The sequence below is a fragment of the Hevea brasiliensis genome, chromosome 11, assembly GCF_030052815.1.
Source record: "Hevea brasiliensis isolate MT/VB/25A 57/8 chromosome 11, ASM3005281v1, whole genome shotgun sequence".
NCBI lineage: Eukaryota > Viridiplantae > Streptophyta > Magnoliopsida > Malpighiales > Euphorbiaceae > Hevea > Hevea brasiliensis.
The window spans coordinates 72756510-72781417 of NC_079503.1; the positions used below are offsets into that span (position 1 = coordinate 72756510).

A 24908-nucleotide genomic window follows, 5' to 3' on the forward strand; every position below is an offset into this window, starting at 1 on the left:
TGGAATGATAATGCCATGAAGAATAAATAATACATGTGATGAAATAATGAGAATAGCAAATAACTAAAGATTTTAAATTGCCCATGTATGCCTAGACATTAATGTATGGGTTGGATAGATTGGCATGCCAAGAAGGAACGAGTTTAGCAGTATTGCCTATGGCTTTTAAGCCTAATTATGTTGCATACCTGATAGACACTATGTGTCCGATGGTATGACAGCCCGAGGCACCGAGTGTCTAGTGCTAGTTATGACTATTCCACATTTATGACTACTTTGGCTCTTAAGCTACTATATTGCATACCTGGTAGACACTATGTGTCCAATGGTATGATGGCCCGAGGTACTGAGTATCCAATGCTAGTAAAACCCGCGTATCCAGTTCAGTCAATTCTATTAAAGGTTACTTAGGCATTGAAAAGAGTTAAGAGTGTTGGATAATAAACAAATGAATGGAAAAGATCCCAACTGAAACAATTGCTTCTAAAGATCAACAAAATGTGAAATAACTCATAATTAATAGAAATTGCATCTCTTTTATGTTACAATAAACTTGAAATGTTTACTTTTGTTGTATATTTTACTTTCATTCTATTATTGCACCACTTAGTGGAAATGCTTAGTGCGATGGATTTTTCTTGTGTAGGTATTGGAGATAAAGCCCAATAGAGATTGGACAGGGATTTTGGGGACTGATCTACAATAGTGATTGTCATCACCTCCATGTATCATTTGGTAGAGATCAACGGCCCATAGATCATACTTTTTGTAATTTAATATCAAGCTTGTAATTTAAATTCTGAATTGTATAATACTTTGTACATTTATGTAAACAATTATGTATATCTTGTAAATGAATTAAATAAATGCTTAATGATATGAATGAATATAAAAATGATGATATGGATATGAATATGAGATTATGAGTTGGAAATTGTGAATATTGATGAAATTTTAAACAGGTAACTATCTTAACAGGTCAAATGTCAGTAAAACAGGGGAAACTCTGGCAGTTTCTCCATTTAAAAATAATTGATTTAAATGTAAAAATTGACTTAAAATTAATAATGAATAAAGCAAGATATAATAAGGTGCTCTGGCACAGAATGTAGCATTCCTTGCTCGGTTATACTGTAGATTGGGTAAGGGCTGTTACAGCTTTACCTGTCCTCGCCCAACTGCATAAACTTCCTGGGTGGTGCAAATAGAACCAAATCCCATCCCAACTCTTAGTCCATCTGCACCTGCCTTAATAAGATTTTGTGTCTGATTCATAGTCACCACATTCCCACCTATCACATTTAACTCTAGATAGGTTCGCTTTGTATACTTATCATTTCAATTTGATATATGGAGTTCCCTTGTGAGCTATCCAAAACCATTACATTTATCCTTGCTTTCACCAAATGCTCCAGTCTCTCTTTGTCAGACTTCCCAGTCCCAATTGTTGCACATACCATCCATTTCCAGGCAGACCCGTCACACCTTATCCTTTCATAAGATATGACATGATCCCGTAATATGCCTAATAAATTATCGAACTCCGTCTACCGATAATCCATTAAACATACTACAAGAGATTTTAAACAATTTCAAATTCATTTTCCAATTTAAAATTGTCAATTTCAGGGTTATTAGTGATTTTAAGATTAAAAAAGTACCATGAAATTTATTTAAAATAAGAAACAAGTATTTTTAAAACTTTAAGAAATTTGGAGAAAAACTAGCGTGGTGACGACTAAAAATACAATTATCAAAAAAAATTTAAAACCTATTAAATAAAACCTGTAGCAATAAGGGAATATCATCAATCCATCAAATCATCAAATCCACATTTCATCAATGAATTTCTTTATTCACAACCAAAAGGAATAATTCTTACAAAGTTACATTCATTTGGTTACAATGAAATAATATTACATTAATTTTGTACAACTACTTAAATGATTCTTACATATATATATAGTTCATATTTACATCAAAATAAATTTCAAAAGGGTAATACCCTGCTGGTCAAAAAGACTACAGTTTCTACTATACTCACTCAGCTATCTTTTCTTTTTCTTTACCTGTGACAGCATAAAAATAGCTATCGCTGAGTATATCACTCAGTGGTGCACAACTATCAAATTTTTAAAACCATCATAAAACATAAAATATCAAACCAAAATAAAGTATTTAAGATGTTCAAACTTCTATGAAATATGAAAACAGTAATAATGTTTTTAAACATCAATAAATTGGCATTCACAAATCATTTATTTTTACAGCACATTTATTAAAACAACTAAAATCATTTGTATTGCCAACATCACACAGTTTAAGCTATAACACAAAATTTCACGATTAATGCTGAGTTGTATACCACGACAAAGCTATCTCAACCCCATAGCCATTACTATTGGGGGAAGTAAAGCTAGCTAGCAAATATAAATGCATTCATCCAATCTCAACCTCAACTGGCAAGCCAAAGAGGGAAGGTAACATAATCAATCTCAACCCCATTAACCGTTATTAATGAGGGAAGTAATCAAAGTTTGCCATGCCAACAGTGGTTTTAAAATAGTTCAAAATAATTTCCATTCCAACAACAACATTTCAAATCATCACAATTCAACATATAGGTTTGGCAACACACCAATTTCAAAAGGCACTTCTAAAACACATTCAATCCGGCCACCCCCTTGCTACAGAAAAATCAATGGCCAAACGTCTACCTTTTCATCACAATAATACATTCTTTTCAACATTCAAAATATTCTCAAAATAGTGTAAATATTTCTCAAATACAGAGGAAATTCACATTAGTTTCATTTGCAAATTTAAAACACAAGAGAAATTCAAGTTGTGCACAAACCTTATCTTAATCTCCTTACTTTGTCTTAATTCTCTCTTTGCTCCAAAGTTCTCTTCTCCACTGAAAATACATAATTTCAAAAGTTTCAATACTCATTCTAACTTCCACTAATAGCTAACCAATTAAATTCCTAAGATTATTACACATTCTCTCTTTTTCATATTTCAGGGCAGCCTTTGAACATGCCTTTTAAACTCAATTTCAACCTAGTTCCAATCATAATTTGTCAAAGTGATCTCCATGAAAGTTGTTCCTCTATATTTTAGCGTTAATTATCATTTTAAATCACTCAATTTAGAGGTTTGGGTCACTAGTTATGGCCAAAATATTAGGTACTGCTCCTGGGTGTCTTACCCTATAATTCTTAGGTTTTCCAGATTTTCACCTAAATTTGCATTTCATATCCAAGCACTTTATAGTCAGAATTTGTATCAAGTCTCCAAAGCAAAGTTTTAGGCCTTTGTCTTAAGTTTCCAAATCATTTTGTAACACCTCAATTGGAGATATATAAAGGAAGATATGTCATGTTAACCACACGGAGGTCACAGGACAGAATTGCTGAGTTGCAGGAATTTTCAGTTTTAAAGTTCTGACTTACTCTAACATTTTCACCATTTTGCCCCTACATCTAGGTCTAGGTCAAAACATGAAAGTTATAATTATATGTCTTATATGTATTTTGGCTTTGAAATTATGCAATTTGCATTTTTGTAGCTTAAGTTATGGTCATTTTGCCAAAACTGTTCAGGTGACAATTTCTCAGGTTTCAGGGCTATTCCAGAATCTAATCAGATTTCTGGACTCACTTTATCTAGTTAATTTGGATAGGTTATGTAACACCCTCACTGTAACCATTCCATACATTCTATTGTTCCAGTGACCGGTGTCGGTCCGAACAGCTAGAATGTTTGGAAAAATATTTAAACTAAAGTGAGGAACCATAATTAACTCAAATATTAATAAGAAAAATTTAGGAAAAATTTTAGAAATAAAATACAACTAAGTTAAATGAGCCGGTGCCCTAGCGATGAGCATAAAATAATTTTTGGGACTCCAGAGAAGAGTCATTGAGAATTCTATGGCATTAGAATGCCAAGAAAAGGCTTAGAAAAGTTTTTCAATTGATGCAGACAATTTTGGCCTGTTAAGTCAAACAGAGGGTATTTTGGTCATTTTGTCTTCAGAGATGATTTTTGGCCAACTCATCCAGTTAAGTAAATAATTATTATGACATAAAATGTGAATAAATATTGCTAAAAATTAAATTGAAAATGAGTAGAGAAGAAAAGAAAAGAAAATAAGAAAAATGTCAATTATGACATCACCATACGGTCATTAAAAGTGCTCCCACCAATCACATTTGAATAACCTATTAAAAACTAATTAAAAAGAGGTAAAAATTAACAAAACACAATCTGCTCCTCCTCACCCCAAACCAAACGTTTCCCTTTCCCAAACCCATTCCTCCATGGAAGCTTAATGAAAGCTTCAAACCTCACCTCATCTCACCTTGAAACCACTACCTTGCTTCATAAAAAAGTGATCTTGTATCTTGAACAACCACTAGCCAACAAAAAGAAAAAGAAAGAAGGAAGTTTTGGAGACTTGGAAGAGTGAGCAAAAGAGGTTAGTGTCCAATCTCTTAGCACTTTTACTTGATTCATGCTTAATGCCATAAGTAGAAAATATAAGAAAAACAAAATAAAAATTATGTGTATCCATCCATATAAATTTCAGCAGCCTAGGGGTGGTTAGGTTTTAATGAATTTACTTGAAGTAAAGTGTTTATGAGCTGTCCATAGCATGAGATGAATGCTTGAACATGATTGTGTAAGTGAAATGCAAGTATATAACATTAGGGTTCGCTCATGTAATGGTATGTTAACCTTGTAATGGTCAATTAGTGACCATTTGAATATGTGTGAGGAGGAATTGAAGTGAGTAATGATTTTGGAGTGGAACTTAGGCATGCTGCTCTTGGTGACCTGCAGGACTGGGTGTGAGTCCAGCAGGTTTGGGCAGCTATAAATGGAGTTGTACAGGTTCAATTGGTGCAACACCAATTGGATATGAAACTAGACACATAATGGCACAACATTGGTGGAGAAAGCCTACCCAGAAAACCAAACCAAGTTGACCTAAAAATTGCCCTAATCCGGGTGACTTGCATTCTGCCTGGGCAAAATGATCAAATGAACAGTGTTTATTCATTTGGTCATAACTCAATGTAGAAAGGTCCAATTGACCTAAAATTTTACCAGTAGAAAGCTGAGACATAGATCTACAACTTTCATGAAGAAAACAAACCCTAATTTTGACAATAAAATTTTCAAAAACTGACCTGCAATCAAGGTACAAAACACTATAGATTTGGTTCTGTCCAGAAAATCTGGAAAATTTGTAATCTGGCCAGTTATAGTGTTTAGGCCATAACTTGAGTTAAAAAACTCCAAATGGAGTGATTCAAAAAAAGAAATGTAACTAGACACAATAAGGAACAACTTTCATGAAGACAATTTTGCCAAATTCCTACTGTACAAATGACCAATGGAACAGTAAACTTAGTGCTTGAAATCTGAAAATTGTAAATAACTAACACTAAGCTTTGAAATGGAATTGGCAACCAATGCCAACAACTTTGGAATGCAAAATGTGGTATGTTTGTAATACCCTCACTGTAGCAATTCTGTACATTTTACTGTTTCGGTGACCGGTGTCAGTCCGAACAGTCAGAACGTCTGGAAAAATATTGAAAATAAAGTGAGGAACCATAATTAACTCAAGTAATAAAAAGAAAAATATAAGAAAATATCAGAAATAAAATACAACCAAGTTAAATGAGCCGGTGCCTTAAGGATGGGTAACCCAGTGGGAAGTTGCGGTCCTCTCAACTAGGAGCCCTAAACCCGGGAGAAAATTCATAAAATAATTTTTGGGACTCCAGAGAGGAGTCATTGAGGTCTCTATGGCATTAGAATACCAAGAAAATGCTTAGAAAAATTTAATCAATCGGTACACACAATTTTAGCTCGTTAAGCCAAATGAAGGGCATTTTGGTCATTTCGTCTTCAGAGATGATTTTTGGCCAACTTGTCCAGTTAAATAAATAATTTATATAACATAAAATGTGAATAAATATTGTTAAAAAAATTTAATTGAAATTAATAGACAAGAAAAGGATGGAAAATGAGAGAAATTGGACTTATGACAACATTATGATGTCATTATAATCCTCCCACCCAATCAAATGTTGACACATGGCACTAATTTATTTAAAAAAAATTAATGGGCAGAAAAATTAAAAAAAAATCAAAAGCTTCTTCAACCTTCTCCAAGCCGAACCACCTCTCTTCCATTGTCCACCATTGTCAAGCTTACCAAAGCTTGATTTCTTTGGTTTTTCACCCATTAAAGCCTAAGTTCCCAACACAAAATCTTGCTCTTTCATCTTATTGAAGCTTTTGGGAGCAAAAAGAAGTAAAAAAGGAAGAGTTCTTACAAGCTTAGGATTAGCTCCATTAGAGGTTAGTGACTAAATTTGATCTTTGTCTTTCCATTCATGTTGGAGGAGTGAAAATGAGTGTAAATTTATAAAGAAACTTGATACACATCATGTGTATGCCCATCCAAAATTTTCAGCAGCCTTAAACTTGGTTGATTTTTGAAGATTTCTTAGAATTAAAATGATATTGTGGCTGCCTTTAGCACTAATATATTGTTTAGGATAATGAAAGGAAAGTAAATGCATGATTGGAGATAGTAGGGTTAGGGTTTGAGCATGAAATTGAGACTTTGATCATGCAATGGTGAAAGTAAGTTTTAATGGTCAATTAGTGACTATTTGGTTATGTGTGAATGAGAAATGAAGTGGGTTGTGTAGTGGGAATTGAAGTTAGTGTTGCTGCCCTTGGTGACCTGCAGGACTGGGCATGAGTCCAGCAGATTTGGGCAGCGATAACTGGAGTTGTAGAGGTTCAATTGGTGCAAGGCCAATTGGACATGAAACTAGACACATAATGGCACAACTTTGGTTGAGGAAACCATGCCCAGAAAACCAAACCAAGTTGACCTAAAGATTACCCTAATCCGGGTGACCTGCATTCTGCCTGGGCAAAATGATCAAATGAACAGTGTTTATTCATTTGTCATAACTCAGTGTAGAAAGGTCCAATTGACCTGAAGTTTTATCATATAATAGTTGAGACATAGACCTACAACTTTCATGAAGAAACCTAACCCAAAGTTTTACCATAACATGTTCAAAAGGTGACCTGCAGTCACTGCACAAAACACTGTAGATTTGGTCAGTTCAAAAAATCTAGGAAGTTGGCAATCTGGCCAGTCATGGTATTTAGACCATAACTTGAATTACAAAACTCTAAATGGAGTGATTCAAAAAAAGAAATGTAACTAGACACAATAAGGAACAACTTTCATGTTGACAACTTTGCCAAATTCCCACCACAAAAATGACAAATGGAACAGTAAATACAAGGCTTGAAATATGAAAATTTTGAACAACTAATATTAAGCTTAGAAATGGTATTGGCAACTAATATCAACAATTTTAGAATGCAAAATGTGGTATATTGGGAGTATTAAAACCAATGTACCTATTGTCTGTGCAAAAGTCAACATTTTTGTTGACTAATGAAATGAATAGTAACATCTAAACTTAAATTTCAAGAATTGTACAATTTAAGAGTGTAACATGCCCTAGTACACCTAGTAAGATTGGTTTGGATAGGTTGGCATGCCAATAGGGTTCTGTTAGTAGTACTGCATATGGCTTCATGCCATTCTGTATTTTATGGCCTCACGTGTCATTCTATGATATAATAGCCTTTGGGCTATGTTGATTGAGTTGTTATACTTGTGTTTTATCCCCGATAATTATTACAGTTTATTAATTGTTCTGTTACACACCGGGAGACACAATGTGACCGATGGTGTGATGGTCCGAGGTACTTAGTACCCAGTGCGAGTTTACCCGTTTATCCAGTCCAGTCGACTAGTATAGGTTACTCGGGCAATGAAAATAAATCTTACCAAATGTTAATCGAATAATACTGCAATAAATGCCAAAAATTAAGTCTATCTAAAATATAAACATACATTCTGCATATTTATTTTATTTTAGTTATTTTATTTTATATTGTCACCACTAAGCAAAATTGCTTAGCGCGTCGCTTTTGCCACGCGCAGGTACTGGAGACATAGCTGGGAAGTCCTGCAGACCTCATACCGGGTGAGCTTTCAGATCTACACACAGAGTCCAGAGTCACCTCACATTTGCAGTGCATTGGTAGGACATTAGGCTACTTTTGGTCTTTTGTATTTTGTAAACTTTTGTAATGTATATTATAAACTCATGTAATTATGCTTTTGATGTAATTATTTATGAACCATGTTCAGTAATAAATTTGAGTGTGATATGAAATGAATTGAAATTTGAGATAATGAAGTCATTTGAGAAATTGTTGAAAATATGTTAGTGGTTAACTGAGATTGATATTATGATTATATTGGAAGCGTTTTTAACAAATTCAGAAGAACTGTTTTTCCAATTTACAGCCGGCACTCTGCCGGATTTTCTATAAAATTTGCAAAAAAATCAGATTAATCAAAAATTGTAAATAAATGAATTAAAAAGGGTAAATTATAATGGAAATATGAATTGGTGCTCCGGCACACTGTGTAGCATATTTTGCTCGGCAACACTGTAGACAGGTAAGGGGTGTCACATTTAGTGGTATCAGAGTATTGGTTTAGGCTTTTCTGGGCCTAGATAGAGTGCATACCATTGCATTGCATTTGTAAGTGTTGAGGTGGCACTGATGCACATCTGTTTGTTTTCTTATTTTGATTAGGATATGGATCCTACTTCACAAAGAGCAGTTGATGAAGAGGTGGAGAGTCATGCTCCACCAAGGGCTGAATCTGGAGACAGAGGAGAATCTGCTCCACCAGTACCTGAGGCACCTGCTCAACCTCAATTTGCATTATTTCAACAAATGATCGAATTTTACTGGCAAATGATGGGGGCAATTCCACCACTACAACCACAGCCACAACCTCCACCAGCACCACAAAAGTCCCATTTAGAGAAACTGCGAAAACATGGGGCTATGGATTTCTTTGGAAAGAAGGAAGATGACCCTATGACAGCGAAAAACTGGTTGGATAGAACAATCAAAGTGTTAAAACAGCTTCATTGCACCCCCGAGTAGAACCTGGAGGGTGCTATGTCCCTACTTCAAAATGATGCATATCAGTGGTGGGACACAGTAACCAGTGAGGTGCAATAGGATCAGATCACCTGGGATTTCTTCCTCACAGAGTTCAGGAAGAAGTATGCCAGTAAAGTGTATTTAGAAGAGAGAAGAAGAGAATTTATCAGTCTGAGACAGAGGCAATTATAAGTGGTAGAGTATGAGCGAGAATTCATCAAACTTAGCCGGTATGGGAGGGAGATAGTCCCTACAGAGGCAGAAAGGTACAGAAGGTTCGAAGAAGGGCTCAATGATAATATCAAAGTCATGATAACAGCATTGGAGATCACGGATTTTGCCAAATTAGTAGATGTTGCATCGAAAGTAGAAAGAGTCCGAATAAATGAGAAAAATAGAAGGGAAAGACAACAGAAGAGGGGTCTAGGTCAGTCCAGTTCATTCTCTGCTCCCAGTAAGAAGAGTAAAGGTCCTCCTGCTTAGAGTTCGGGATGACCACAAGGTCAGGGTCAGTCCCAGGGGCCCAGACCACAGTTTACACCTAGGAGAGGCCAGTCCACACCATCAATGGGTAGCTTTCTAGGGACGGTGTTCAGGGGACCAGCCCCAACATCTTCTGCCTGTCCATACTGCCAGAAGTGGCACAAGGAGGACTGTTGGCGAGTGACTGGTGCATGCTTACGGTGTGGATTTACAGAACATCAGATCAAAAATTATTCGAAGGGGAATACTACAGCTGCTCCAACACAAACAGACAGACCTGCTCCTGCACCACAAAGGGGTGGGAAGCCCGGTAAATCTGAGGCAGCTGGTCCATCACTGAGGCCTATATCTGAGTTAGCTGAGAGGCCAAAGGCCAGAGTACCTACTAGAGCCTATGCCATGAGAGCCCAAGAGGAGCAAGATGCCCCAGATGTTATCAGGGGTAGTTCTCCCTCTACAACACATTTGTGCATGCATTAGTGGATCTAGGATCAACTCATTCATACATCTGCATCAAACTACCCGCAGAGGGGGGAGTTTTAGTAGAGGAGAGTGATCAAGACATTCTGGTCATAAATCCACTAGGCCACAGTGTGGTAATGAATAAGGTGTATAAAGGTTGCCCGTTGAGGATTCAGGGGTATGAATTCTCGGCAGAACTAATTGAATTGCCCTTCCACGAGTTTGACGTGAATTTGGGAATGGACTGGTTCTCACGTCATCAGGCAATAGTTGATTGCAAATTGAAGAGAATTTTTCTGAAAACTTCTAAGGGTAATGAGATTACTGTTGTGGGTGAAAGGACAGATTTCCTGTCCAATATTATCTCAGCTACAGTTGCAAGAAGATTGATGAGAAAAGGCTGTGAAGCTTACCTAGCACACGTGGTTGATACTAGGCAGGCTAAGCCGAACCTGTGTGATATACCCACAGTAAGAGACTTCCCAGATGTGTTTCCTGAAGAATTGCCTGGTTTACGACCAGAAAGGGAAGTCAAATTTGCTATTAAGGTAATGCTAGGTACAGCACTAATTTCTATTGCTTCTTATAGGATGGCACCCACTGAATTGAGAGAGTTAAAAATTCAGTTACAAGAGTTGCTTGATAAGGGGTTCATAAGCCCCAGTGTGTCACCATGGGGAGCTCCGGTGCTGTTTGTGAAGAAGAAGGATAGAACCTTGAGATTGTGTATTGATTACCGGCAGTTGAACAAAGTAACTGTGAAGAATAAATATCCGTTGCCCAGAATTGACGATCTGTTTGATCAATTAAAGGGAGCCGATGTATTTTCAAAAATTGATCTCAGATCAGGGTATCATCAGTTAAGGGTAAAGGATGCAGATGTGTCAAAAACTGCATTCAGAACCCGGTATGGGCATTATGAATTCCTAGTGATGCCGTTAGGATTAACAAATGCACCAGCAGCATTTATGGACCTTATGAACTGTATCTCCCATCCATATTTAGATCGGTTTGTAGTGGTCTTTATTGATGATATTCTAGTGTATTCTAAGACTAGGGAAGAACATGATGAAAATTTGAGGATTGTTCTGCAAACCCTGCGAGAAAAGATGTTGCATGCTAAGTTGTCTAAGTGTGACTTCTGGATGAGTGAAATCTCCTTCCTTGGACACATAGTATCAACTGAGGGGATTAGAGTGGATCCCAAAAAGATAGAAGCAGTGATGGAATGGAAGCCTCCCAGAAATACAACTGAGGTCAGAAGTTTCTTGGGGCTAGCTGGGTATTACATAAGATTTGTGAAGGGGTTCTCTCTTATAGCTGCTCCAATGACCAAGTTGTTACACAAGAATGTGAAATTTGGCTGGAATGATAAGTGTCAAGCCAGTTTTGAGAGGCTGAAGGCTATGTTGACAGAAGCACCAGTGTTAACACAGCCAGTGTCAAGAAAAGACTTTGTGGTCTACAGTGATGCCTCGCATAATGGGTTAGGGTGTGTATTGATGCAAGAGAGGAAAGTGGTCGCCTATGCTTCCAGACAGTTAAGGCCACATGAATAGAACTACCCTACTCATGACCTGGAGTTAGCAGCAATTATCTTCGCACTGAAGATATGGAGGTATTATTTATATGGTGAAAAATGCTACATCTATACAGACCACAAAAGTCTGAAATACTTGCCAACCCAAAAGGAGCTCAATCTTAGACAAAGGTAATGGATTGAGTTCCTGAAGGACTATGATTGTGTGATAGACCATCCTGGGAAGGCAAATGTAGTTGCTGATGCCTTGAGCAGGAAGTCCATCATAGCTTTAAGATCATTAAATGCCCGTCTGTCCTTAGCTCAAGATGGAGCTATTTTGGGTGAGTTACAAGTGAGGCCATACCTGCTACAGCAGATACAAGATGGGCAGAAGGCAGATGAAAAATTAATGACTATTGTGGGTAAAATTCCAAAGGGAAATGAAACTGATTATGAGGTGAAAGCAGATGGGTATCTGTACTATAGAGGAAGAGTGTGTGTACTAGATGATGGGGAACTGAAGACTAGTATTCTGAAAGAAGCACACACTAGTGTTTATGCTATGCACCCAGGAAGCACAAAAATGTATAATGATTTGAAGCCTCATTATTGGTGGTCTGGTATGAAGAGGGATATAGTAGACTATGTGACTAAGTGTTTGACATGTCAGCAAGTTAAAGCAAAACATCAAGTTCCATCAGGATTGCTACAGCCTATAAGCATACCTGAATGGAAATGGGATCGGGTCACTATGGATTTTGTTAGTGGTCTACCTCTCACCGAGAAGAAGCATGATGTAGTATGGGTGATAGTGGATAGATTGACGAAGTCAGCACATTTTTTGCCAGTTAGGACTAACTACTCACTGGAGAAGCTAGCAGAATTGTATATTAGTGAAATAGTTAGACTACATGAAATCCCACTTTCCATCATATCTGATCGAGACCCAAGGTTTACATTGAGATTCTGGAAAAAGTTGCAAGAAGCCTTGGGCACACAACTCCGCTTTAGCACAGCTTTTCATCCTCAGATGGATGGACAGTCAGAACGAGTAATCCTAGTAAACCTAAAAACTAATTGAATTTTTTTACAACTAATAAATTGAAATGATAGTAATAATATGAATTATGTAATAGATCCTTGAGGATATGCTGAGGAGTTGTGTTATTGAGTTTGAGGGGGTTGGGATAGATATCTACCACTGGCAGAATTCGCATATAACAATAGCTACCAAGTTAGCATTCAAATGGCCCCGCATGAAGCACTGTATGGGCAGAAGTGTAGAACCCCAGTATGTTGGACTGAATTGGGTGAAGATAAGCTGCTAGGACCAGACCTGGTGAGACAGACTGAGGAGAAAGTGAAAATAATCAAAGCAAATTTGAAGGTTGCCTTAAATAGACAGAAATCTTATGCCGACTTGAAGAGAAAAGAGATAGAGTATGCAGTTGGCAACAAAGTGTTTCTCAAAGTCTCACCATGGAAGAAAGTACTGAGGTTTGGAAGAAAGGGTAAGTTAAGCCCTAGGTTCATTGGCCCATATGAAGTTATTAAACGTGTGGGACCAATAGCCTATCAGCTAACTTTACCACCAGAGCTGGACAAGATCCATAATATATTCCATGTGTCTATGCTAAGAAGATACTGTTCAGATCTTTCACATGTCATCTCCATGGAAAAAATTGAAGTACAATCGGATTTGACATATGAAGAAGAACCCATACGGATCCTAGCTAGGGAAATGAAAGAATTAAGGAATAAACAGATTCCACTAGTGAAAGTGCTTTAGAGGCACCACAACACCGAGGAAGCAACTTGGGAAAGTGAAGAGACGATAAGGCAACAGTTCCCTCAACTGTTTGCATCAGGTAAATTTCGAGGACGAAATTTAAATTAGAGGGAAAGAGTTGTAACACCCTCACTGTAGCAATTCTGTACATTCTACTGTTTTGGTGACCGGTGTCGGTCCGGACTGCTAGAACGTCTGGAAAAATATTGAAACTAAAGTGAGGAACCATAATTAACTCAAGTAATAAAAAGAAAAATATAGGAAAAATTTTAGAAATAAAATACAACCAAGTTAAATGAGCCGGTGCCCTAACGATGGGTAACCCAGTGAGAAGTTGCGGTCCTTGCAACTAGGAGCCCTAAACCTGGGAGAAATTCATAAAATAATTTTTGGAACTCCAGAGAGGAGTCATTGAGGTCTCTATGGCATTAGAATGCTAAGAAAATGCTTAGAAAAATTTAATCAATCGGTACACACAATTTTAGCTCGTTAAGCCAAATGAAGGGCATTTTGGTCATTTCGTCTTCAGAGATGATTTTTGGCCAACTTGTCCAGTTAAATAAATAATTTATATGACATAAAATGTGAATAAATATTGTTAAAAAAATTTAATTGAAATTAAATAGACAAGAAAAGGATGGAAAATAAGAGAAATTAGACTTATGACAACATTATGATGTCATTATAATCCTCCCACCCAATCAAATGTTGACACATGGCACTAATTTATTTAAAAAGACTTAATGGGTAGAAAAATTAAAAAAAAAAATCAAAAGCTTCTTCAACCTTGTCCAAGACGAACCACCTCTCTTCCATTGTCCACCATTGTCAAGCTTACCAAAGCTTGATTTCTTTGGTTTTTTACCCATTAAAGCCTAAGTTCCCAACACAAAATCTTGCTCTTTCATCTTAGTGAAGCTTTTGGGAGCAAAAAGAAGTAAAAAAAGAAGAGTTCTTACAAGCTTGGGATTAGCTCCATTAGAGGTTAGTGACTAAATTTGATCTTTCTCTTTCCATTCATGTTGGCGGAGTGAAAATTAGTGTAAATTTATAAAGAAACTTGATAACCATCATGTGTATGCCCATCCAAAATTTTTGGCAGCCTTGAACTTGGTTGAGTTTTGAAGATTTCTTAGAATTAAAATGATATTGTGGCTGCCTTTAACATTAACATATTGTTTAGGATAATGAAAGGAAAGTAAATGCATGATTGGAGATAGTAGGGTTAGGGTTTGAGCATGAAATTGAGACTTTAATCATGCAATGGTGAAAGTTATGTTTTAATGGTCAATTAGTGACCATTTGGTTATGTGTGAATGAGAAATAAAGTGGTTTGTGTAGTGGGAATTGAAGTTAGTGTTGCTACCCTTGGTGACCTGCAGGACTGGGCATGACTCCAGCAGGTTTGGGCAGCGATAACTGGAGTTGTAGAGGTTCAATTGGTGCAAGGCCAATTGGACATGAAACTAGATACATAATGGCACAACTTTGGTGAAGAAACCATGCCCAGAAAACCAAACCAAGTTGACCTAAAGATTGCCCTAATCCGGGTGACCTGCATTCTGCCTAGGCAAAATGACCAAATGAATAGTGTTTATTCATTTGGTCATAACTCAGTGTAGAAAGGTCCAATTGACCTGAAATTTTATCAGAAAATAGCTGAGACATAGACCTACAACTTTCATGAAGAAACCTAACCCAAATTTTGACCATAACATGTTCAAAAGGTGACCTGCATTCACTGTACAAAACACTATAGATTTGGTCAGTTCAGAAAATCTGGGAAGTTGGCAATCCGGCCAGTCATGGTATTTAGGCCATAATTTGAGCTAAAAAACTCCAAATGGAGTGATTCAAAAAAAATGTAACTAGACACAATAAGGAACAACTTTCATGTTGACAACTTTGCCAAATTCCCACTGAAAAAATGACTAATGGAACAGTAAATACAAGGCTTGAAATCTGAAAATTTTGAACAACTATTATTAAGCTTAGAAATGGTATTGGCAACCAATACCAACAATTTCCCCTTTCTGCCAAATCTCATAATCCTCTTCCAAGGAGAAACTTTGAGGAATACCTTATCACCCACTGCATATTCAATATCTCTTCTCTTCAGACCAACATAGGACTTCTGACGGTCTGATGCAGCCTTGAGTCTATCTTTGTTCAATCTGATCTTTTCCTCTGTCTGCTAAACAATTTCTAGCCCAATCATCTTCCCTTCACCTACTTCATCCCAACATAGGGGAGTTCTGCACTTTCTGCCATACAAAGCTTCATATGGAGGTATCCCAATGCTTGATTGGTAGCTGTTGTTATAAGAAAACTCAATCAAAGGCAAGTGTGTATCCCAACTACCTTCAAATTCAATCACACAAGCCCGTAGCATATCCTCCAATATCTGAATAACCCTCTCAGACTGGCCATCTGTCTGTGGGTGGAATACTGTGCTGAAGTTCAATCTAGTTCCTAGGGCTCTCTGAAGACTACCCCAGAATCTAGAAGTGAACCTAGGATCTCTGTAAGACAAAATTGATACTGGCACTCCATGCAGTTTTACAATCTCATATATGTATAATCTGGCCAATCTTTCCAGGCTATAGTCCATTTAAACTGGCAAAAAGTGAGAAGACTTGGTTAGTCTATCAACTATAACCTATATTGCATCACGACTATTCTGTGTCCTCGGAAATCTCATCACAAATCCATAGTTATCTGTTCCCTTACAATGTTTCACAGGGTGCCACTTCTATGCTGGCTTGACACTTATTAATGTATACAAATTCTATTAGTGGGATGTATCTGTCCCATCTCCCTCAGATTCAAGGACAGAAGTTCTCAGTATATTCTCGAGGGTTTATTACATTTTACAGGTTATTATTATCATTTCATTTCATTATTTATAGAAACTCAATGAGTTTCAAAATTTACCTGAATCACTTATTTCGACTGTCCATCCGTCTGAGGATGATAAGTCGTACTGATATCTCTAAGCTTATAGCAATTACTGTGGTACAGGTAATTCACATTAATGTAACCGAGTCACTGACTCTAGCTACCTTACAAATCTAATCGTTTGATAGGCTAGTTCTGAACTTTTAAATTTCTGACTAAAATTTTCACATTTATTTCCAGTAATAGTACTCTATTCGGGTGCAACTGTATCAATTTATAGATTACTTACAAATTTTCTTAATTTATTGTACCACGAGGAAGCACGTAGCTCTACACAATAATCCCGTGTCGGTACTGTAATCTGCAGCTTACAATACAAACATCGAGAACATTATATAGTCACTACGTTATAACCTCATGGGCTAGGTTTTCTAACATCTTATCTTTCTCGAATCCACTAATATCCTAAACCGATTATGATTACAATATCCATTAATAATTACTAACAGTAACATCTTTGCCCTCATCTAGAGCAATTCTATTACTGTAACTTACTTTTAGGTCCTCTTGCCTTACATTAAGTAGGCTTGTCAATTAGCTTTATAATTTATGGTGTGTTAAAGAATACTTTTCGTCGATAAACTCTTCCAAATTAATTTCACTTATTATCACCATCCTTATACATTTTATTAACCCTGACCTCCTGTCCTAGCGGACTTGTTACTAGCACCTCAAAGTCCATTTTTGTACATGGAACAACAATGCAATCAATGATGCTAGCACTCACATAAGAATGGGTAGAACCCGGATCAAATAACACAAACACATCTTGATTAAAAGTTGAGAAGGTACCAGCCACAACATCAGATGTCTCGGCCTCTTCTCTCTGTCTCATTGCATAGACTCTGACTGGAGCACTATCTTGTTCTGAATGTTTTACTGTGCCTTGGCTGCCTGCTGGGCTACCTCTACCCCTGCCTCTACCTCTGCTGGGTGGTTGTGAACTTCTAGTGACAGGGCTCTGAACTGACCCTTCTGCAGTAGTAGGAGGTGGTCCAACTCTGCGAGTACTGGTGCAGTCCTTGGCAAAGTGTCTTGTGCCTCCACAGTTATAACAGGTTCCAATAGCCTTATAGCATATCCCACCATGATATCTTCCACAAGTTTCACATTGGCGGGGAGGGTAGGAACTTCTAGTTGTTCGACGACTGGACCTTGGTGGTCTCTGTCTTAATGATCCACCTCTATCGTATCCCTGAGCTCGGGGTTCCTCAAATTCTTTTCTCTTCTCAAATTACTGTTCGAGCTCTGACCCATAGGTTTCTCCCTCTTTTCTATTTCATGTTGCCCTTGTGGGGGTTGGGTCTGTACTTGGGCTTGGGCTAATAGATTATCAGCCATTTGTTGGAAGAAAGTGGCCATTTGCTGGGCCATTTGTGCAGTAATTAGTACCTGTAAAACTAGTACAGTCAGGCCTTCGACATTTTGTGGAGCTGGGGCCTCAACTTGTTCTTCTGCCATCACAGACTGTTCTATTGTCTCATTTTTCTCTTCCATATCTTTTCACAAGATTCTCTATTCCTGTACAACCAACATAAGGAGATTCCTCTCCATTAGTTCATATTTATGATGTAAATGTACTATATGTATCAAACATTTGAGCAGTTGTAGTTACCGACAAAAAGATTTCAAATTCACAGTTCGAAATTTACTTTAAAACCATTGCTCTAATACCACAAAACATGTCACGCCCTACTCCTCTGTAAGATGTAACATGATCCCGTAGTACATCTAATGAATTACTGTACTTCGCCTACCGATAACCCATTAGATATACTACAAGGGATTTTAAAACAATTTTCGTGCAATTTAAATCATCGATTAAAATCTGGTGTTATAAAATTTTTTTAAAATTTCGACAAAGTGCCGGCTGTATTTTGAGAAAACAGTTCTTCAAAACCTGCAAAGAAATGCTCCCAATATGTTTTCTCAAATACAACTCCAATAACTTCATTTCAATTCACAATTCAATTCTCAATAAACAATCAATTCATTTTCTAACTAATCTCATCATAAAGAAACATTTCATTGATTACAAGACTCAAAATTTATAATACACAACTATTCAAGTAAATGAAATCTCAAATTTATATTTACAATAATTTACATTTAATTACATACCAAAATGTTTTACAAGAGTTTTTATACAACTGCTTAAATAATTTACATACATATTATTACATGCTTACATCAAAACCTATGTACATGGGTATACCTATGATATACCTGGAGCTGATCTGAAAGTGTCCTCAAAGAAACTTACTCACTGCTCTATGCTCTTCTTACCTGCGACAGCATGCAAAGCTATCGCTGAGTGGTGAACTCAGTGATGCACAACTATAATTTAAAACATAATACAATATACATTGATAAAATTTACAGTAAATAATTTAGAAATCTGAATACTCATCAAATTCCACAACTCAAAATATTCATTACCAATAATGTAAATCATTTGTATAAATGACTTTGATCACAAAATTCAATTTATCAAATCATGACTATCCATTTAAGTAATTCCAACAAAATCAATTATACGTAAACCATAATTGAAATCACAATTCCTTACTATTCAAAGCCATTCTGTATCTCAAAAATCATTATGTATCTCAAAAATCAATCTTTATCTCACTAACTATGCAAGACCAATCCGAAAGGGCCATATTCGATGTGATTCTAACTCCCTATGGTCGGGGAGGTCGAATCAGATTCTAACTCCCTATGGTCGGGGAGGTCAAATCATCGTGCACAGTACCATCACAATAATGAATCTTCCGCAAGGGCCATAACGATAAAATAAACTTAGATCTAACCTCAAATCAGAGGAAAATCTAAGCCTGTGCACTTACCATGGTAATCAAAACACAACTAACTCCATTGTCTTCTCAACAAATGAGAGAGACGGGTAATAACCTAGTCAAGCATCTATAGTGAGATATAAAACAATATCACAATCCATTTAGTGAGCATAAATCACAATACAATTCGATTCAAAGTCAATTCCAATATCCAATAATTTTTATGCTCATCACAATTCAAATCATAAATTTGCATTTTTCCATGAAAATTACCATCACAATTCAAAACATGTTCTATCACAATTTTCCAAAACATAATTTATTCAATCCATAACAATGCTTAATACTTGTGGAAATACCATTTCACAAAGCTAAATTCATACATACTATAACAATTTCAATAATCATTGAATTAAATCCAATGCTTGTTAAACATAATACATAAGAAAAGTATGTCATTTAATCATATGAAATATTCAAACAAAATTAGTTAAAAGCTAGTTGTGCACAAACCTCTGATAACTGTCTCCTGGTCTTGACTCAGTGTTTCCTTCCCTTTCCCTGAGTCTTTGCTAACTGAGAAACACAATTTGAAGTGTTTCAGTACTTAATTAAACTGTCTCTAATGATAATGTTTGATAATTAATTCACTGAATGCTATTTTTTTTGCTTAATCAACTTAATATATCAATCCTCGATGCATTTTAGGTAAATTAGGTTTTAACGTTACTAATATATCACATTCGATAGTCTTTTAGGGTTGGTACATGTTACCAAGTTCATTTCCGTGTATACTACATTTTCTTGCAATTTGCTGGATTCCGGGATACTAGTTTGACCTAGCCGGACGACCTAGTTCCCTCGGTTTTCGGGTTTCGGTCAAAACTATAAACTTTTAGATCTATGTCTTATTGCACGCGGGGCAAAATTTCAGGTCATTCTGAGTTATGTAGACCAAGTTATGGTCATTTTACTATTGCTGGTCAAATTGCATCAAAATTGGTCATTTTAGGTCACTTTAGGTCATTTTAGGTTCGGCCAGTTTTTGGACCCGAACTTGTGCAAGCTGTTTGACTTGCTTATGGTCATTTCTGGGCTCTGGTGTCTTCATGAGACTTGTAGATATGGGTCTTAACTATTCATGGTTAAAATGTCAGGTCAATTGGACTTGTTTTGAGTGAGTTATGGCCTAAATACTAACTGCTGCCCAAATGGTCAATTTTCAGGCCTTATTTGCACTTAATCCGGATTTGGTCATTTTTCAAGCTACCTCGCAAGCAGAATTTTGGCAAGCTTCCTCAATGAAAGTTGGCACATTTTGTGTCTAGTTTCACCTCCAATCGGTCTCATACCAATTGGAGCCACACACTTAAGGTTCTAAGCCCAAAATGCAAACTGCCTTATTACATTTCCTTCATACACATCAAAGACCACTTTTAACACTTACCAAACTCAACATTCAAGCCAATTCTGGTTTGTACCATAACCTAAACATAGTTCACAACATATTATAGGTCATTTTGGCAACTTACAATCACATTCAACATACACCATAAAGTGCAGAATTTACCAAGTCCAAGTTACACACAATTTAACTACATAACAAGCTCATTTACATGCCTAGACTCAAACCCTTGTACACATATACAATCTGCCATAGCAAGCACCATAATTCAACCATGTAATTTCATAAACCAACCCATGAAATAACATTTTTTTGGTTCACAATGCAAGCTGCCAATTCATACATCACACTCCATTAATTTCCAAGCTTCAATTTCAAATACACATCCATATATACTAAGTATACATCACCCAAATAATATCCTACACACATATACATTTAATCAATCCTTTAATCTACCATTCAGAAGCAAGAATAAGCTGTCCTCATGGTGTTTCCATGGCTGCCAAAAATAAACATCTCCCTTAGAACATTAAACTCCAAAATTCTTTCCACAATTCAAGTACCCATAACCTCCTTACTAACTTTAATGAAGCACTAACCAAAAACTCAAACTTACCACTTTGAAAACTCTTCAAAATCTCTCCAAAACTTGGTCTTCTTGCTGCCTATCTACTGCCCATGGTGTGGTGGTCAAGTTTAATGAAGAAACCTTAACCATTGGGAGCTTGGATCATGGACGCATGGAGGTTGGAGCTTGGACGGTCATGGGAGAATTTGGGAGCTTTTTGGTTTGGCCATGGGAAAGTTTGAGGAAGAAGATGGCTTTGTAGAAGTTAGTGGAAGATGACAGGATTTTAATTGATTTACAAAGTGTTAGTGGTCCACTAATGTAGAAATAACATTAGTTTAATCAAAGATTTTATTTTCCCACATTAAGCTTCCCATTTTTGCTATTTACATTAGGTACCACTAATTTAATTTTTCATGACATTTCTAAAGTGTAATATCATTTATTTTTAATGGACATTTAGGTCAAAAGACAACTTGAGGTGTCAAATGACCACAATGCCCCTGTTCGGGTTGCATTCCTGATTTTTCGATAACACCGGGTTTTGTCCGTTTTTCGATTTCTCACTTTTCTTTGTACCAATTATTTAATTTTTCTTTGATATTTCTAATGATATTTATACTTCAATAAATATTTATTTGAGTCCTAAAAATATTTTCTAGGGTTCCCCGCAGTCCAGGGCTAGTCAACGGTCCACGCCGTGACTTTCCGGTGCGGTCACCCATCGCTAGGGTTTCCGGCTCGCTTAACTTGGTTACATTTCTTTGCTATTATTTTTCCTTTGTTTTTCTTGTATTTTCTCTTCTTGTATTTCATTATTTTATGTCTCCTCACTCATATCGAAGTGTAGTTCTAGGCATCCTAGCTATCCGGACAGCACTGGTCACCGGAAAAGTAAAACGCACTACCGAACATAGGGGTGTTACACACAGGTTTCAAAGAACTGTTTTATCCATTTTTAGCCGGAACTCCGCCAGATTTTCTATAAAATTTTTGGAAGCCCAAATGAATTTATAAATTCAATAAATGACTTAAATGAGTTAAATTTCACAAATTGCACTTCATATCCATGAAGAAATAAATTAAGGAAGGATAAAAATGATTGGAATAAAATGTGGTGTTCCGGTACACTGTGTGGCATATCTTGCTCGGCTACACTGTAGACGGGTAAGGGGTGTCACATTTAGTGGTATCAGAGCACGGTTTAGGCATTTCTGGGTCCAGATAGAGTCTATACCATGCATTGCATTTGTAAGAGTCGAGGTGACACTAATGCAGATCTGTTTTTCTTTCTTATTTTGATTAGGATATGGACCCCACGTCACAGAGAGCACTAGATGAGGAAGTGGAGAGTCGTGCTCCACCTGCAGCTGAGACTGGGGGCCAGGGAGAAATTGCTCCACCCGCACCAGCAGTGCCTGCACAGCCTCCGTCGGCTATGTTTCAGCAAATGGCTGAATTCTTCAAATAGATGGCTGGGGTTATGCCACCACCACTACCTCCACAGCAGAAATCCCATATGGAAAAACTAAGAAAATTTGGGGCTGTGGACTTCATTGGTAAGAAAGAAGATGACTCGGTGGCGGCTGAGAATTGGCTAGACCGTACCATAAGGGTATTGAAGCAACTGCATTGCACCCCAGAGCAGAACTTGGAGGGTGCTGTGTCCCTACTTCAAGATGATGCCTATCAGTGGTGGGACACTATATCTAGTGAGCTCTGGCCAGAGTTGATAACTTGGGATTTCTTCCTTGCTGAATTTAAGAAGAAGTATGTGGGAAGTGTGTACCTAGAAGACAAGAGAAGAGAGTTTATTAGTCTGAGGCAGAGGCAGCCATCAGTAGCAGAGTATGAGAAGGAGTTTATCAGGCTAAGCCGCTACGGAAGAGAGATAATCCCCATAGAAGTAGAGAGGTGCAGAAGGTTTGAAGAGGGACTAAATGACAATATTAAAATAATGATCACTACCTTGGGGATTACGAACTTCACAAAATTAGTTGAAACCGCACTGAAAGTGGAAAGGGTCAGAGTAAGTGAACAGAATAGGAGAGATTGGCAGCGTAAGAGGGAATTTGGACCAGGGCAGTTAAATATACCTATTGATAGTAAGAAGTTTAAAGGTTCTGATTCACAAGATCAGACACAGGGCCAGATAGGCCAGATTGGAATATCTATAGCTAGCTCTCCGGGCACAATAACAAGAGGATTAGCCCCAGTGCCTGAATGTATGCACTGTGGTAGGAGACATAGAGGGGAGTGTCGACTGTTAACTAGAGAGTGTTTCAAGTGTGGGGCTATAGATCATTTCATAAGAGATTGCTCTCAAAGGAGTGGTTCAATAGCTCCGATACAAGTTGATAGACCTACCCCTACAGTTCAAAGGGGTAAAAGATCGGGTAGAGTAGAGACAGCTGACATTTCACAGAAGATTGTTTCTAAGACAGTCGAAAGGCCCGAAGTCAGGGTGGCACCACAGGTATATGCTATGGAAGCTCAGGAGGAGCCAAACCCAGACACTGATGAGGCGATACTAGGAAGTGAAGAAGCAAGGAGGTAGCAACTCCATGATTACTTAAGTCAGGTAAATTTCGAGGACAAAATTTAAAATAGAGGGGAAGAGTTGTAACACCCTCACTGTAACCATTCTGTACATTCTACTATTCCAGTGATCGGTATCGGTCCGGATAGCTAGAATGTCTGGAAAAATATTTAAACTAAAGTGAGGAACCATAATTAACTCAAATATTAATAAGAAAAATTTAGGAAAAATTTTAGAAACAAAATACAACCAAGTTAAATGAGCTGGTGCCCTAACGATGGGTGACCGTACGGGGAAGTATCGGTAAAAACAGTTACCAACCCCAGACCCATGAGAAAATTCATAAAATAATTTTTGGGACTCCAGAGAAGAGTCATTGAGAGTTCTATGACATTAGAATGCCAAGAAAAGGCTTAGAAAAATTTTTCAATCGGTATAGATAATTTTGGTCTGTTAAGCCAAATGGAGGGCATTTTGATCATTTTGTCTTCAGAGATGATTTTTGGCCGACTTGTCCAATTAAGTAAATAATTATTATGACATAAAATGTAAATAAATATTGCTAAAAATTAAATTGAAAATGAGTAGAGAAGAAAAGCAAAGAAAAGAAAATGAGAAAAATGTCAACTATGACATCACCATGAGGTCATTAAAAGTGCTCCCACCAATCACATTTGAACAACTTATTAAAAACCAATTAAAAAGAGGTCAAAATTACAAAACACAATCTGCTCTTCCTCACCCCAAACCAGACGTTTCTCTTTCCCAAACCCATTCCTCCATGGAAGCTTAATGAAAGCTTCAAACCTCACCTCATCTCACCTTGAAACCACTACCTTGCTTCACAAAAAAGTGATCCTGCATCTTGAACAACCTCTAGCCAACAAAAAGAAGAAGAAAGAAGGAAGTTTTGGAGACTTGGAAGAGTGAGCAAAAGAGGTTAGTGTCCAATCTCTTAGCACTTTTACTTAATTCATGCTTAACGCCATGAGATAAGTAGAAAATGTAAGAAAAACAAAATAAAAATTATGTGTATCCATCCCTATAAATTTCAACAGCCTAGGGGTGGTTAGGGTTTGATGAATTTACTTGAAGTAAAGTGTTTATGAGCTGCCCATAGCATGAGATGAGTGCTTGAACATGATTGTGTAAGTGAAATGCAAGTATAGTGCATGAATGAACATGAGAACTTGGACATTTGAATAACATTAGGGTTTGGTCATGTAATGGTATGTTAACCTTGTAATAGTCAATTAGTGACCATTTGAATGTGTGTGAGGAGGAATTGAAGTGA

General features: G+C 37.0%; 1 pseudogene; it reads right to left on the reverse strand.

Moving 5' to 3' along the window:
- Positions 1–1152: 1152 nt before the first annotated feature.
- The window catches only part of LOC110658524 (inosine-5'-monophosphate dehydrogenase 2-like), a 46579-nt pseudogene continuing 22823 nt past the window's right edge, over positions 1153–24908 (reverse strand).